Source organism: Cupressus sempervirens, chromosome 4 (genome assembly GCF_028749045.1).
Source record: "Cupressus sempervirens isolate cs-2001-9-10 chromosome 4, ASM2874904v1, whole genome shotgun sequence".
Taxonomy (NCBI): Eukaryota; Viridiplantae; Streptophyta; class Pinopsida; order Cupressales; family Cupressaceae; genus Cupressus; species Cupressus sempervirens.
This window is the reverse complement of record NC_143121.1, coordinates 858,342,969-858,359,940: the sequence shown is the minus strand read 5'-3', so window position 1 is coordinate 858,359,940 and position 16,972 is coordinate 858,342,969. Positions and strand designations below refer to the sequence as shown.

The 16,972-nt window shown below is 34.8% G+C and overlaps 1 protein-coding gene across 1 annotated transcript in view; it reads left to right on the top strand.

Moving 5' to 3' along the window:
• The window catches only part of LOC149564122 (uncharacterized), a 173,583-nt gene extending 157,203 nt beyond the window's left edge, over positions 1–16,380 (top strand). Inside the window, exon 12 of the mRNA XM_089827202.1 lies at positions 16,080–16,380. The gene's annotated coding sequence lies outside the window, so the exon portion shown is untranslated. The remainder of the gene's footprint in view (positions 1–16,079) is intronic.
• Positions 16,381–16,972: the final 592 nt, after the last annotated feature.

Here is a 16,972-nt window from a genome sequence, read left to right as displayed (position 1 = left end):
AAATCACCCATACAAAACCACTAAAATTTCAAACTCCACAAATCATAAATTTCAGAAAAACCCTTTGATTTCAAATACATCCTCATTTCCAAAATGCAATCATTTTATACTTTCATTCTCCCAATCATTTTCTGGAAACAAAATATAATAAAATCCTCATTTCATACCTAGAACAATGAAAATAAATCAATTCTCCATGGAATCTCGTCAAACAAATTTATAATAGTTTTAAATTCACATTGTAATGCTCTCCATCTAATCTATGAGCATTAAATTCAAAACCAAGGGCAAAGAGTGGAGAAAATACCAAACCATATCTTAAACCTACAAAAATAAGAAATGATCACAAGTTGAGAAAATCTTTTGTTGGAAATGTAAGAGAGTAACTGAGAGGGGAGGGGTGAATCAGTTACCACAAAAAAAAAATCCTTGTTGCTTAGATGTCTCAACAAATGCAATACTGAATAGCTCAGTTAACAAAGCAATTTATTAAACTGTTTTATCCTTTAGTAACTTGTTGCAGAAACATAAAGCATAAGCAAATAATCATGAACACAAATGACATCAAGATTTAACGTGGAAACCCAATTTGGGAAAAACCACCTTGCAACTCGTCACAAAAATTTCACTCTTCTGAAGTGAGCCCTGTTAAGAGTCAACCTTGTTAAAGATTACAAAACATATTGTTAAGTATGACCCTATTAGAGGATTTAGATAACCCTGTTAGGAGTGGCCTGGTTAGAGGTCTTTGAACACTTCAATCTTGAAATGTCACCTTGTTAGAGGATTTACAAATGATTGTTAAGTCAACTCTATTAAGAGATTTTTTTACTGCTGCAATGGTTAGAAAGCAACAACAATTTGACTTGATTTGTGAAGCATGTAATGTTCTGTTCCTCGCAGTTGGAGATGTGATACCACTGTATACCCAATTTCATCTCAAAGCGAACATGAGGCAATGTACGACTTGGAGGGAGGAGTGTCTGGGTCGTACGGTAGTATTTGGTAGGCCGTATGGTGAAGTTTGATGGGTCGTATGGCTGACGCAGGGGAGCCGTACGATTGATATATGGGGTTGTACGGTGGAGATAGAAGATCGTATAGGGGGAATTGAAGGCCATACGGTTGTCTGGGAGACCATACAGTTGGGACTAAGGGCTGTACGGATGGAAGTGCAGTTACCACACAAAAATGGGTTGAAGTGTTTGGGCGAGGGTGAAATGTGGCACGGAGTTGATCTTCAGATGCACTAACGCTAAGCCCTCTGAATGAATGAATTTATGCAAGAGACACTAGAGTATAACGAAATAAATAAAGATAGATATATTCTAGACTAAAATGGTGTACCGGATTTGCCAGATTTGAAGCAAAGTAATACACTGATGGAATAGGGTGAGTTTGAATCCCACTAAAACTGGAGAAAGCCAAGTAGGGAAAATCTTTCACTTCTGAAATGGTGAACAACACTGAACTCCAACAAGAATTTGTAGTGTAAAGAAATAATCCAATTCACATCCTTACTACCACCTACATGCCGTGCTTGAATACCTTTTGGAGAAACTTCCTGATGATTTATTAAGATAGCCGACGGCCATGCCTACGAAAACAATTAAATATAAATGGGTCCGAGATATACTAAATCAATCGGCCCATTAACAAAGGTTTGATAAAATATTTATTTTATGATGGGAACATTACAAAGCAACTTTCTTTGCAGATTCAGATCTCTGTTCTGGCTCGACCTTTGAATCTTTCTTGATCAGATGTTTCTTTGCATCTTATCTTTCACACTTTTCGCTTTGCCTTTATGCCTTCGCTCACATATCCATCATTTTTATGTTCCATAAGTTATATTTTGTCCTCTCAACTTGACCTTTCTTATATATCATAAACTAGGAAAAGTTGGCTTGAATACCCTTTCAAAACATCAATAAACATCCAAATAGTTTGCCTCAATTAATAAAATATTTGACAATTTCATTCTACTTTCACTCGGTCAACACTAGGACTGAACACTCGGTTGACATTGTGACTTCTTCATTGCCCAACCACTCACTCAATACTAATCTCCTTTGATGCCTGACCACTTGGTTAATATTGCAAGCAAGAATCCTTTCATTAACCAACTGCTCGGTTAATATTGGAAAGTCTTCATTACTCGATTGCTCAGCTAATACTGAGACATACAAGGTTAATACTGCAAACTCTACATTGCTCGGTTAATACTGACATTTGTGTAAACATCAATGACAATATACAATTGAAGAATTGTTTCCAACAAACTCCCTCTTTGGCATTGATGGCAACACATGTCAATATAAGCTGATTGAAGTATGAGCAATAAGATAATATCTTTAGTTTCATTCTGATTCTCATCCATACTAACTCCCTTTGAGATTCTATTTGGATTTGTCTTTGCTACTTTCCTATTAATGCTCTTCTGTCAATTTCTCTGTCTTAGCTTTACATTCCATCATTTGAATATCAAGACTCCCTCTTTGTCATTGATATTAAACTTTCTTCAATCTTCCATGTCACTCTTCCATGTTGACACTAAAATCTCCCTCTTTGACATCAGTTGCCAAAGGATGCAAACGTTGAAGTTATAATGTACCTTTTGCACTGATTCATATGCAATATGCTTTTCCTTATACTACATCAACTTTATTGATCTTCAATGGAGCTTGGTTGATGCCACACTATCTTTTGCTTTTAGTAAGTATTAGATAGGGGAATAACCCCCAGTTTACCTCTTAGATACATAAATGCATTATTAGGTAAAGCTTTGGTAAATATATATCTGTTATTTGCTCCTTGATGTTCACATATTTCAATCCCATCTGTTTGTCTTGAACTAGTTCCCTTAGGAAATGATATCTGATTGCAATGTGTTTTGTTTTTCTGTGCATCATTGAATTTTTTGATATATTGATTGCACTTGTGTTATCACAATAGATAACCATTGGTTCCTTGATTCCTTCCTTCATTCCTGACATTAATTCTTCAACAAATGACTTGCATAACATCTCATGTCCACCAAATATGATATCATCCACATATTTCTGCAAGCAATATCTTGTCCAGTGGTCCTTCTTTAATGTACAAATTGCTATTATCATTTGTCTTTTCAAAACCAATTTTTACTAAATATCCATTTAGTCTTTCATACCATGCTCTAAGACCTTGCTTTAATCCATATAAAGCTTTATGAAGTTGACATACCATGTTTCTTTGGCTTGGATCAATGAATCCTTCAGGCTGTTCAATGTAGACTTCTTCTAAGGCAACATTCAAGAAAGCTGATTTCACATCCATCTGATACACTTTGAATCCCTTTTGTGCTGCATAAGCTAGAAGTATTCCGACTCCTTCAAGTCTTGCAATAGGGGCAAATGTTTCCCCATAATCAATACCTTCTTCTTGAGGATAACCTTTGCATACTAGCCTTGCCTTGTTTCTTGTTATTTCTCCTTTCTCATTCAACTTATTTCTGAATATCCATTTTGTACCAATCACATTCTTATCCTTTGGTCTAGGAACAAGAGACTAGGTTTTATTCTTCTCTATTTGCTCAATCTCTTCATTCATATCTTCTATCCAACTTTCATTTTCTAAAGCTTCGTTTATAGATCTAGGCTCAAATTCACTAAGCAAACATGTACCTTTTAATTTGTTCCTTGTTAGTATGCCTTGTGCCTCTCCAATTATTGATCAGGTGCATGATGCCTTTTGACATATTTGGCAAGCCTTTGATCTTTCTTTCTTTGCTCTAAACTTGGTTTACTTGGTTCTCCAAGATCTTCATCCTTTTGCTTGGGCTCCTCTAGCTAACTTGGCTGTAACTCGGGTGTGTCTAACTGTGACTCGAGTTGCACTGCCTGGGGTTGCAACTCGAGTTGAACTATCTGTGATTCGGGTGCCTTTGTCTGTGACTTGAGCTGAATAGCTAGTGAATTGTTTGGTATGCTTGGTTGCTGATTGGATTCAATCTTCTGAGGTAAAGTCTCAGGTTCTTCATAATAGATGAACTTTCTGTAATCTTTAGGCTCTTTCTTGCTTTGTTCTTCACTTCTTTCTGCAAACTCATCGATCTTTACACAGGCATATTCTACGACTTTGTGAGTGGTAAGATTCAGACATTTGTATGCCTTGCTTCCATTGGAGTACCCTGGGAATATTCCTTCATCGCTTTTTGCATCAAGTTCCTTTCCTTACATCTTTTAAGATATAAAATTTGCTTCCAAATACTCTAAGATAAAAAAACATTAGACTTGTAACCATACCATAATTCATAAGGTGTTTTGTTCGTACCTTTTTTCAATTGAACCTGGTTTAGTGTATGAACTACTGTGCTGATTGCTTCTCTCCAGTATTTTGGTGCAACATTCTTTTCTATCAATAGTGTTCTTGCACATTCCATAATGGATCTTTTCCTTCTTTCTGCTATTCTATTTTTATCTAGAGTTCTAGGTGCTGATACTTGCTTTTTGATTCCTCTTTCATTGCAAAACTCATTGAATTCATTTGAAATGAATTCTCCTCCTCTGTCTGATCTCAGGCATTTCAGATTCTTCCCTGTTTGTTTCTCAACTCTGGCCAAATACCATTTAAACTTTTGAAAAATATCAGACTTATCCTTCAAAAACATTACAGTCATCATCCTAGAATAATCATCAACAAATAGAATGAAATATATATTTCCATAGTAGCTTTCTACACCTATTGGCCCACAAAGATTTGTGTGAACTAGTTCCAAAACTTCTTCAGAGTTGTAGGACTTACTTTTGAAACTTCTTTTACTCATTTTACCAATTTGACATTGTTTGCACATGCACATCTCAAGTTTCTTCAGATAATGTAACATCCACTTTTTCCGGGTCTTAACTAACAACTAATATATCAAAGAAATACAATTATTACTTTATTTTCATAGGAAGACAGTTATGTTAGTTATGTTAAAGTGAATGATATTAACGGTTACAGTCAGTTAAACGAAATTCCATAACTAAGCAAACACCATCAATGGATTTACTATGGAAATTAAAATCTACATATCATGGAATTCGAAACTGAAATCAATCTAGGGATGCTTCCACAAACACCCAGGTTAGTCCACAAATACCACATAGGATCAAATGACAATTACCATCCAATACTATTATATCAAAATCAAATGATGATTACCATCAAATGGCGCTATATCAATTAGGGCATCAATTTCCATTGGATCATTTAGGGCATCACATATCACCATGTTAATTAGGGCATTAATTACCATTGGATCATTTAGGGCAATCACATACGACCGTGTTAATTAAGGTATCCATTACCATTGGATCATTTAGGGCATCAGATACCATTGTATCATTTGGGGCGTCAAATATCACTGTATCTTTTAGGGCATTCCATTGGATCATTTACGGCATCACATATCACTATGTTAATTAGGGCATTAATTACCATTGGATCATTTAGGGCAATCACATACGACCGTGTTAATTAAGGTATCCATTACCATTGGATCATTTAGGGCATCAGATACCATTGTATCATTTGGGCCGTCAAATATCACTGTATCTTTTAGGGCATCAAATACCACTATCATTTGGGGCGTCAAATACCACTGTATCATTCCTTTTCTTCCTATTGCTAACTGTGGCAATAACATAAGATTAGAAGATATGCTCATAATCATTATTCTTATAAATGAAAGACTAAAATAACAATCCTATAGATATATTTCATATTTAGTTGAAAGGTCAATCAATCTAAAAGATTTCCAATTACATTGACGAGAAAGGTTGCTTTCATCAAAGGAAATAATCGAATTCAACGATATAAATTAATCATATCTTCTACTTGTATAAATATTGTAAAAGTAAAAATACCTGTTACCAATAAATGTTTGAATGTTAAACTTATCTTTATCATATGCACGTTCTGACATCTTGTGGAGCGGGGAAACATTGTCAGGGGCTTAACCACCCAATCTCGGACCATAACTTATCCCCACACAATCTCTAACAAGAAACACCCTCCTTACCTGGAATAGACATGAAACACTTTATTAGCCATTGAACATCTTGGTATCTAATCACACCACTCGACTTGACAACAGGAGTAAACAATAAACATGATCACGCATGAGCTATTAAATGATTTCTTTTAAAATGATATACATTGTTATGTCACATCTGATTTTGTTTTATGTTATTTCGGATTCCTTTCTCTCACCTATTGCCGAGTGAGTCCTAGGTGTTTGAATCTCAGAGAAATCCAGTCTTTCTATTAATTCTCAACTGATAAAAGAATATTATATGTTTCCAACTTATCACATTTCTGTGATCCGAGAAAAAAAATAGCTATAAGCTTTGCAAAATAATATCATTTAATTCTATCTTCCAACGACATAAATAAATATGAAATCATGTCATTGATACATGGCTTTTATTCATCTTAACCGATGATATTATAAACAAGGATGATTGCTTCATAAATTGGATTTGTATCTATTTGCTATAAAAATCAGATTGCAGTAATAACTGTTATAAAACATATTGCAATACTTGGGATTTGGACATCCACATAACCTGGCAGAAATCTAGAATAAGATGGAGTCTTACTAGGCGCTAATAATCAACTTCTCCACGGAATGAATCTTCAGCTGCAATTTTCAATGTAAATCACAATCACGTCTTCAGTGAAAATCAATAAAAAAAAGCTAAGTTGTCGATTCAGGTTCGGGGACGGGTTCGGGCCATTTTTTTTTTCCCCATTTGGGTTCGTGGGTGGGTTGGTGAGTATATATATATATATATATATATGCAAAAAAAATAAAAACTCACATAGTTGTAAAAGTAAAACTAAGTCATTTCATAGTATGAATATATCAATGTTACTTGATTATTGATCAATGCCAAATGTCAAAGATAAACATTAAATACTCACTCATTAATCTATGCTAATGTTGTAAATAAAATCATACATTGAATTACTAAAATGCAAAATGGAATTTCAAAACATAGACTACTTCATCAGATTGATAGATAATAAATTATGACTTAATAAAGTTTGAAACTGTGAAACATAGTGATAAATCATAAATGACTCAATGAGTCAATGAAAAATGTTCAAACATAGTTTATCAAAGATGCAAATGCCCTTCAAGGGTCAAATAGGTCATCAAAATATGAGGGATCAATGGCTTCATCCTCATCTATATCATTGACATTTTCCACATCATTGGAATCCAAACCGGTTCCACTAGCCCCAGATGCAGCCACATCCTCCTCAACATCTAGCAAAGCAATTCAAGATATATCTTGGACAGTCATATCCAAGTCAGAAGTCTCAGGTAGTACATCCCACAACTTCTCTGGTCCCTTCTTATATCCTGAATCCTTGCGTGATAGGAGGCGCTAGTTGTTGTGAATAAATACCAAGTCATCTGCTTTCTTCGAACCCAATCGATTACGCTTCACTGAGTGGATAAAGGAGTATGTACTCCAATTCTGCTCAACAGCAGAAGAGCTCGCAACCTAGAGAGACAACCAACAAATTTTAAAAAATTGGCTAAGTAATTTTACAATACAATAGGAATTTAAGAGTGCTAATTCGACAAGCTAAGTGGCCATAAGAAAAGGAAAAAAAACTTAAATACATACTTGTGACAAGATCTTAATGGCAAGAGGTTGGAGGTACATGCAACTTTCCCTATGTAAGTACCACCATCCAATCTACTTTGGTCATTGATTGCATCAGGCTCTGCATTTTTGCTTGAGACAAAATCAACAAACTCTCTCTTAACATTTGATGCCACATCAGGATCACTAAAGAGCCTGTTAAGTGCCCTCTTATACCCAACAGCTACTTCAGGATCTCTATATGGTGCCACTCTACCAGGAATAGCAAGTATCTCACTGCTATAATAACTAGGAGAAAGTGCATATGCCAAGAGGTGTAAAGGTGTAGTCATCTTGTTCCAACGATGTAGAACAATTTTCTCCACCTTAGTGTACAAGGTATCAAGATCCTGCTCTCTCCTCTGAATGACTTGGGATGTCAAATGATGTACATGTAAGTTATCTTGATGTAGTGTTAATAACTTAATTAAAATCTCTCAATAAACAAGGATAAAGTATTGTATAAAAATTTTAACTTACTGATTTCATTCTTTCTAGCATGGAGTCCATGGCATCATATATGTCCCCCAAACAAGGCTCATCCGTGTCGGCATACCGAAGCATAGACATGATGGGCTCGGTGAGTTCTAATGCATATTCCACCCTATTCCAAAAATTATCACTCAAGATCAAATCCTTTATAGTTTTGGTCTTTTCTATATCAGCTTGCTTCCATCCACCCCATTTGTTGCTAATGACCATTTGACCCAATGCCTCTTTCACCCTCACAAGTCGTCTAAGGACGATTGTGTGTGAAGCAAACCTTGTTTTAGCAACCTATTACCATGTTAATTCAAATTGTAAGTTAATATGATAAGTTGATAACACAAAAATTTAAGAATATGTATTAAATTTTGTAAAGTATAACACAAAAATTAAAATGATAAATGAAGCTAAATAAAGTTTAAAATTTATCTTCAATAATTCCAAGCGGGAGAAAGTTCTGAAAATTGCTTGTGACATATGGTGGTTTGTCACAAACATTTGGATTTGCTCACCCTTCTCATACACATTTTTCATCCATTCAATTTGGCTACCTATTGTTTTCATCACCAAGTTCAAGGTGTGGATAGTGCATGGTGTCCAAAAGATATGCTCATGTCGTGGTTCTACCAAAGCACCTGCAGCCTTACAAACTTTAGCATTGTCCGTTATTACTTTGACAACATTGTCAACTTCCACAGACTCTATGGATTCAATGAGAAGTTGGGCAATAAAATTTGCATCCTTTACTTGCCCTTCACAATCAACCACCTTCAAAAACATTGCCCCCTTGGGGCAAACAGCAATCACATTTATTAATGGACGGTTTTTGCAATCTTTCCATCCATCGGAGACAATGCTCACCCCCGTTTGGATCCAAGAATCTCTTATTGGTTTGAGGAGGTTTTCTACATTCTTTCTTTCCTTATGCAATATGGTGGTTCTCAACTTTTCATATCCAAGGGATTGGTGACCATGAGCTGCATCATTTATTGCTTTCACCATCACTCTCCAATAAGGAGATTTCACTAGATTGAATGAAACACCATTTGTAATGAGGCAATGCCCAACCTTTATGTCAACAATTTCTCTCTTGTCATTTTCAAATGCCGTATTTAATGGGCCTCTCTTGCGGGATGCGGGTGTTTCTATTTCATGTTCATCCATAGATGGGGTAGGTAGGAAGGGATGTGGTTTACTAATTGTTTGAGAGGGCGGTGTTGGTGGTTTTTGCTTTGACTTATCTTTTTTTGCCTTTGACACTAACCTATCAGCCTCTTCTTGTTCTTTTAACATGCCTGTTATTTGAGGAGCTAGCACCCCTTTTTTACCTCCCTCTGGGGGTCCCTCACACATGGAAATCCCTTGACCTTGTGGACTTATCAAATGATGTTTAACCTGGAAATAGGAGCTTCTATATTGGTTTTGGCAAAAATTGTATTTCCATATATACCCTCCCTCACCAACACATTGCTCAATTCTTGTTGTATACTTCCACAAAGGAGAGCCTTTATCAATTTTAAATCTTTGGGATCCCACCCCACCCACTGAACCCTGACTACTCATTCTTGGATTCTTGCAATCTATAAAAACACATTTAAAAAAATATTTCAAAACTTATACAAAACTTGATAAAAATTTAGAACAATAAATATAAAAAATTTAAAAAACTAAAAGCAAACTATGAAAGAAACAAAAGGAAGGATCAAATGCATACCTGGAACACTCAGCACTAATTATTTGAAGGATTTGAGACTCCACAAACAATCTCTACAACCTTCTCTTCAAACTTGCAAAATGGCCACACCAAAATGAGAGAGCAAAATGACAAAGCAAATGAGAGATTAGATGAATGAAATGCATCTAATAGGCCTTATTTTAGGGTTTGGCAAAAAAAATAATGAAAAAAAATATTTTAATGCTTTTTTGGGCCACTTTTTGGTCCCACCTGCCGCAGGTCCGCTTGGATTCACCCGAGTCTGGGCAGGGTCTACATTTTGGCCTGCGGGCAAGCATGGACCCGGGCGGACCCGCAGGCCAAAACGCGGACCCTACCCGGACCTGTCGCGGACCCGGGCTCGAATCTGGACCCGGACCCGAGCTCCAAGGTCCGAATCCAGCAACTTAGAAAAAAAACATTTGTTGCAAGGAAAATGCATTAGAAATCGGGCGGTATATAGTAGGAATAACAAGTAAAAGAATGTAGAAGTATTCGGTTTATAGCTGAAGAAGGAATTGGGTGCTTGAGAATGGAAGTTGGGTGCTAGAAAATATGGATGTCTCCTGTCTCTCTCGACTTCTTAATAAAAAGAGATAATATGTCTCTTTGGCTTCCAAGTAGCCGCAACATAAAAGAAGTGTCTTGGCTCTTGGACGTCAACTAAATATGCCAAGTGTTCAATCAATTTTAAATAAAGAATTGAATAGATAAGGAAAAGAATTTGAAAGGTTACAAATCAAAAGAATAATATAAACATATCTATTTACTTGCACGTAAATATATTTTATTAAGATGGTACATATTAAATATTTATCCAAGGTCATACTTTCAAAATATGTATATCTAAATACTTGTTTCATCTTGGAAGATTTATTTTATCTTCTTGTACATGCATTTAAATGTACATATTATATAGATAAAATCTTGTACAAAAATGATGCCACCTTTAATTTATATCTGTGTATGTACATAATATGTATGTAATGAGGTGGTGGAAAAGATCAATCAAAAACCTTTGAGGTACACATTATATTTTAATTAAATTAATTTACTTGTTAAATTGTTTATTTAATAGCTCATGCGATTCTATTGATTATATCCTGATGTTCAAGTCGCTAGGTCCTCAACCATGGTGATTCATGAGTCATACCCATTTGCCCAGTGTTGGCGATGCTCATGTGCCCAATTCTTTTCTGACAATGCTTCCGCTTCTTCATCGTGCTTCCTACAAGGACATTCTTTGCAGTTAAATCATATAACCATAACAAGTTATTTAATCATAAATAATCATAACGGCTAACTGCCTTTTCAATTCTATAAATTCGTGATAAATAACCAACTGGCATGTTATCTTCACATGAAATTATAACGACTAACCATCTTACCATTTTGCAGGATTATAACAAATTTAACTATCAACTGACTTCATGTGAACCTTAGCGACTATATGAACATTTTAAATTAGGTAAAAAATTGGGATGTAACAGATAAGGGATGCCTCTTACTCTTTTGTTCTTGCTTATGGTGATCAGGTTATTAAAGTTAACACGACACATTCTTTTATGCCATAGCCAACTTTCCTCTAATTGAGCTAACAAACATTTAATTTCAATTAGAAATAGGTAGACCAAATTTCCTTTTGTCTGATTGCCAATTCCAACTAGTTTTCCTTTTCCATCCAATAGTTTAGCTTTTCCATTCATGAACTCAACTTTGTATCCTATATTGTTCAACTATGCTACACTGAGTAGTTTGTCTTAACCCTTCAACCCAATAGGCATTCTCACATTTTATTTCATCAGTTAATGCTATGATTCCTTTTCCCTTCAGAACATGGTTCATTGTTTCCAAATCTAACACTTCCACCATCATAATGTTCGAAATGTTCAATTTTTTTTTATCACCAGTCCTGTAATAAGAACGACTACTATCTATGATCCATGTATCATTTTTGCTAACATGAGAGATAAGTGTCATCTTTTCATTTTCCTCATCATCAAATTCATCTTTAACAACAATATAAACTACTTCATCTTCATCATTATCGCTATAAAAATCTTTTGCAATCTAGCATGATTTCTTACCTTTGCCTTTGTAGTTCTTGTAGCATTTGAAGTCTTTCTTTCCTTTGAACTTGTTGTAACCTTTTCTCATCTTTATCTTCCTTATTGAACACCTTACAACAATGTGACCAACTTCTTCACATGAGAAACAAATTAATGGAATTTTACCTTTGAATTTTCCTTTTCCTTTTGCTATTCTTTTTGCTAGAAGAGCTTCAATGACTTCAAGATCTTCATCTGATTCTTCTTCTTCTTCATTGTCAACTTGTTTTCCTTTTGAGTTCCCTCCTTTTCTACCAAGGGTTAGTTTTTCTTTGAATGCAGATTCAAGATTGTTAGAAGAAGCATAGTTATCAAAGTTATCAAACTCAAAAGCAATCAATCTTCCCACAAGAGTATCTAAAGTTAAATCGTGTGCTGGATTGCATCTCATCTCTTGAATGGCTGAAACTCTAATTGCATAAGTAGGAAGAAGAGTTCTTAGTACCTTGTTGATTACTGTTTCATCATCAATTTTACTTCATGCAGCTTTGATTGCACTTACACAATCTTTGATCTTTTCACTGTATTGAGCAATGTTCTCACCTTCTTTCATTTTCAATGCATCAAATTTTCGTCTTAAACTTTCTGCTTTGGCTCTTTGCACATTTTTGTCACCTCCAAAGACTTTCTTTAGCTTTTCCCACATATCAAATGCAGTAGGACAATCTTTGACTTCATCAAATTCAGAATAGTTCAAAGGGGATGCAATATCAATCATCATAATATTGTGATCCTTTGCTTCTTTTATTTGCTCCACAGTCATAGGTTTGGGTGGTGCACATATTTGTTCTCTGAGTAGAATACACCAACATCATTGATGCTTGATAAATGTAGCTTCATCAACTCCTGCCATGCTGAATAGTTTTCTTTGTTTAGCTTAGGGATCTCCCTTGTGTAAGACATCGCGACCTTTAGCTTAGGTTCTTAAACCTTTTTCTGCAAGCACCAACTGCTCTGATACCAATTGTTGGAAATGTAAGAGAGTAACTAAGAGGGGAAGGGTGAATCAGTTACTACAAAAAAACAAATCCTTGTCCCTTAGATGTCTCAACAATCTTTCACTTATCATGCAATATTGAGTAGCTCGGTTAACACTAGAATTTTACTAATGTTCGGTTAACAAAACAATTTATTAAATTGTTTAATCCTTTAGTTATGTAGTTACAAAAACATAAAGCATAAGCAAATAATCATGAACATAGTTGATACCAAGATTTAACGTGGAAACCCAATTTGGGAAAAACCACCTTGCAACTAGTCACAATAATTTTCACTCTTCTAAAGTGAGCCTTGTTAGGAGCCAACCCTATTAAAGGTACAAAACATATTGTTAAGTATGACCCTGTTAGAGGATTTAGAGAACTTTGTTAGGTGTGGCCTGGTTAGAAGTCTTCAAACATTTGAATCTTAAAATGTCATCTTGCTAGAGGATTTACAAATGACTGTTAAGTCAACTTTGTTAAGAGATTTCTTTACTATTACAATGGTTAGAAAGCAACAATTGACCTGATTTGTGAAACAACTTTATTTGCAGATTCAAATCTCTGTTCTGGCTTGACCTCTGGATCCTTCTTGATTAGATGTTTCTTTGCAACTTAGCTTCCACACTTTCTTGCTCTTCCTTTTTGCCTTCGCTCACATATCCATCTTTTTTATGTTCTACAATGTACATTTTGTCTTCTCAACTTGACCTTTCTTATATATCATAAGCTAGAAAAAGTCAGCTTGAAAACCCTTTCAAAACATCAATAAACATCCAAATAGTCAGCCTCAATTAATAAACATTTGACAATTTCATTTTGTTGTCACTTGGTCAACACTAGGATTGAACACTCAGTTGACACTATGACTTCTTCATTGCCCGACCACTCTATCAATACTAATCTCCTTTGATGCCTAACCACTCGGTCAATACTGCAAGCAGGAATCCTTTCATTAACCAATTGCTCAGTTACTGGAAAGTCTTCATTACCCGACTATTCGGTTAATATTGAGATATACAAGGTTAATATTGCAAACTCTATATTGCTCAATTAATACTGACATTTGTGTAAACATCAATGATAATATACAATTGAAGAATTGTTTCCAACATCTTTCCCATACAAAATGAGCTTTCGATTGCAAAAAGATTTTGGTGTGGAGATTTCATTAAGCTAATACCCACACAAAAAAGGGTCTCTTCAAACTCTCTCCCCATGAGCAAATTTGGTGTTCCAAATGGGTTTTTTGATGAAAAACTCATAAAGATTGGGGAATACATAAAACAAGTTGAGAATGCACTTTTCACTATATGATAGTAGCTTGTTTTTAAAACTATAAACTGTAATGCTCCACTTGAGTCAAAATCCTAAAAGCAAACTTTAAAAAATATAAACACCATAATCCCAATCTATTTTAAAAGCCCTTACAAAACTACTTGGCAGCAATGATGATAATTGTTTAATACTAGCTGGTGACACTGACTATAAAGAGAAATGAATATTATTTTTCCCATGCACTAACTAGCAACTATTATGGACCACTAGGATGCACAAACACAACACACTGGACTCATCACATTATGCAAGGGTAGAGGAACATTACCACGTGGTAATCGAACATGTAGGCATAGGTAACTGGTGATTTTTGCCAAAGAGTAGTAATGGGCTCAAGAATATAATTGGCCATATGATTAATTCCAATTTAACCATCATCAAGGATATTACAGGCACACTCAAAATTGTGGAGCTAGGCGGAGTCAATACTTGGTACTTGCCATCACTCAAATGCCACATGTCAAGTGTACTGGATCATATATGCATAAATAGTTGAAACACATACATCATTATCAAATGACAATTTTTGGTGAAAGGGAGCTCTAGCGGCATAATCATTCTACGAATGTTATGACACCACTCACATAAAGCTATCATCTATCTAATTTGTCAAATATCATTAATTAATGATACATAGCATTAATCATCATTAACCATCATCTATACATCACAAATATAATTGCATCTAAGCTATAATGTTAAACATCATCAATTATCATCAAATGATGCAATATCTATCATTAAAATCAGTAGTAAAACCTGCATTATTTAATCATCAGAAGTTAACATAAAATCTCATCAAAGATCATTAGCTATGTCTTGTGATTAGCAATTATCATGATATTATGTAGGAAATCATTTAACAACAATAGTGAACATACTAAGATCTCTAAACCTGATTACTAATAATGCATGATCTATCATGACACACCATAATAGATCACTGGCTCCACATCTGCACTCGTCATGAAATCATCAATAATGTTTTAAGACCAGAACACCATCTATGCAAGCACGTCACCAGCAATTATGCATGGTCATTACTGAAATCACAAGTGTAATCCACTATCAACACCAGCAGTGTCACCCTAAGGACATGAGAATATAACAATAGCTGGATGCATCACCAAAATGTTAATTCAATAAAATAATATGCAAACAGCCACATAAGTAACCATACACAGTCTGTCTCAAATCAAAATAGACAACATACTTTAGCAACAATTTATCCAAATCACCAAGAAGGCGCCAATACAACATGGCCCATTTGGTCAAACATCATATATCCATCCAACATACAATAAGAACAAAGAATCACATAAAGCGAGAAGGCATCATCCAAAACCAAGTTAGGACATACAAGGGTTACATCTAAACGAACACAAATGCAAAAAGAAAACAGGAGGGCCAGTACATTTCTTGGTAGATTCTTAACCTATATGAACAAGCCAATTTTATGGTATTCATTTTCACTTCGCTCTACATTTTGTTGCAGTCTAGTAATTGGATTGCATCATTTCTTGATGCCACATGCTTTTAGAAAATGTATTATAGGCCCACTCATTCGGTTGTGTTTAATTTCTTGATTCTTTTGCAACAATGTTTCCGCACTATAGCTTGAAACTCCTAAATATGTATCCTAACCTACCACATCCTGAAAAAGCAAGTCATAATTTAAAATGATTATGTTTCTTTTACAGAAGTTCTATGCAAATTTTCACTTTACTTCTGATGATTTCACTTACTGACTGCATGTGCTATATGTTGGCAGGGCTGCCAAGCGTTAATGGATCGAATTTTGTGTTGGGGGCAATTTATGACACATTCCTGCTAGTTAGCTCCTTGGGTATCTATTTATTTGTTTGTTTATTCAATTGGGTTTCAAGCTTTTATGTTATCTTCAGTTTGTGGCCATCTTATGTGATGACTATGAAAATTTTGATTTTTATTATCATAAATAATATATTATCGTCACAACAAACTAGCCACATTTTTTTTTAATGTGGATACAATGGAATTTATTTGTTAGGCCATACATGCCAAATGCAATACTAAAAACCATTATTTGAACAGTTTTTGGGTGTCCAGATTCCTAAATAAATGTTTGGTGCTCACACAATATTTGTCAATTTCTGCTAGAAAAATGTTTACAGATGTGAGCTTCTATATTCAATGGAGTTCTTACTTTTGAGATTACAGCTATATGCATTGTTGAATTTAAATTTCATATCATTGGATCGAATTGAAAAGTTACACGAGAAACCATGGTAACAAAATTTGAAATTTAATATATACGATAGTGCAATTGCATGTATTTTATGATTTCTATGTCCTTGTATTTATGAGCGAAAAACTGATATAAATCCAGAGTGGTTTTACAACACGTGGGCCTTTGGGTCCATGAAATATAACATACCATTCTAAGTAAAGAAAATATTAAGAAGCTACATCTCATAACCATAAATTTGAATAAGAAGTTGCATCTCTAAACAAAAGGTGAAACAAGGTGTTGATCTTCGTATATGAAAAGACAAAAAGTAACTATTACAATTTACAACATGGACCTTTGGGTGCATGAAATTTAACACACCATCCCAAGTAAAGATAAGATAAATAAGCTACACCATAACTAAAAATTTGAACAAGGAGTTGCGTCCCTAAATA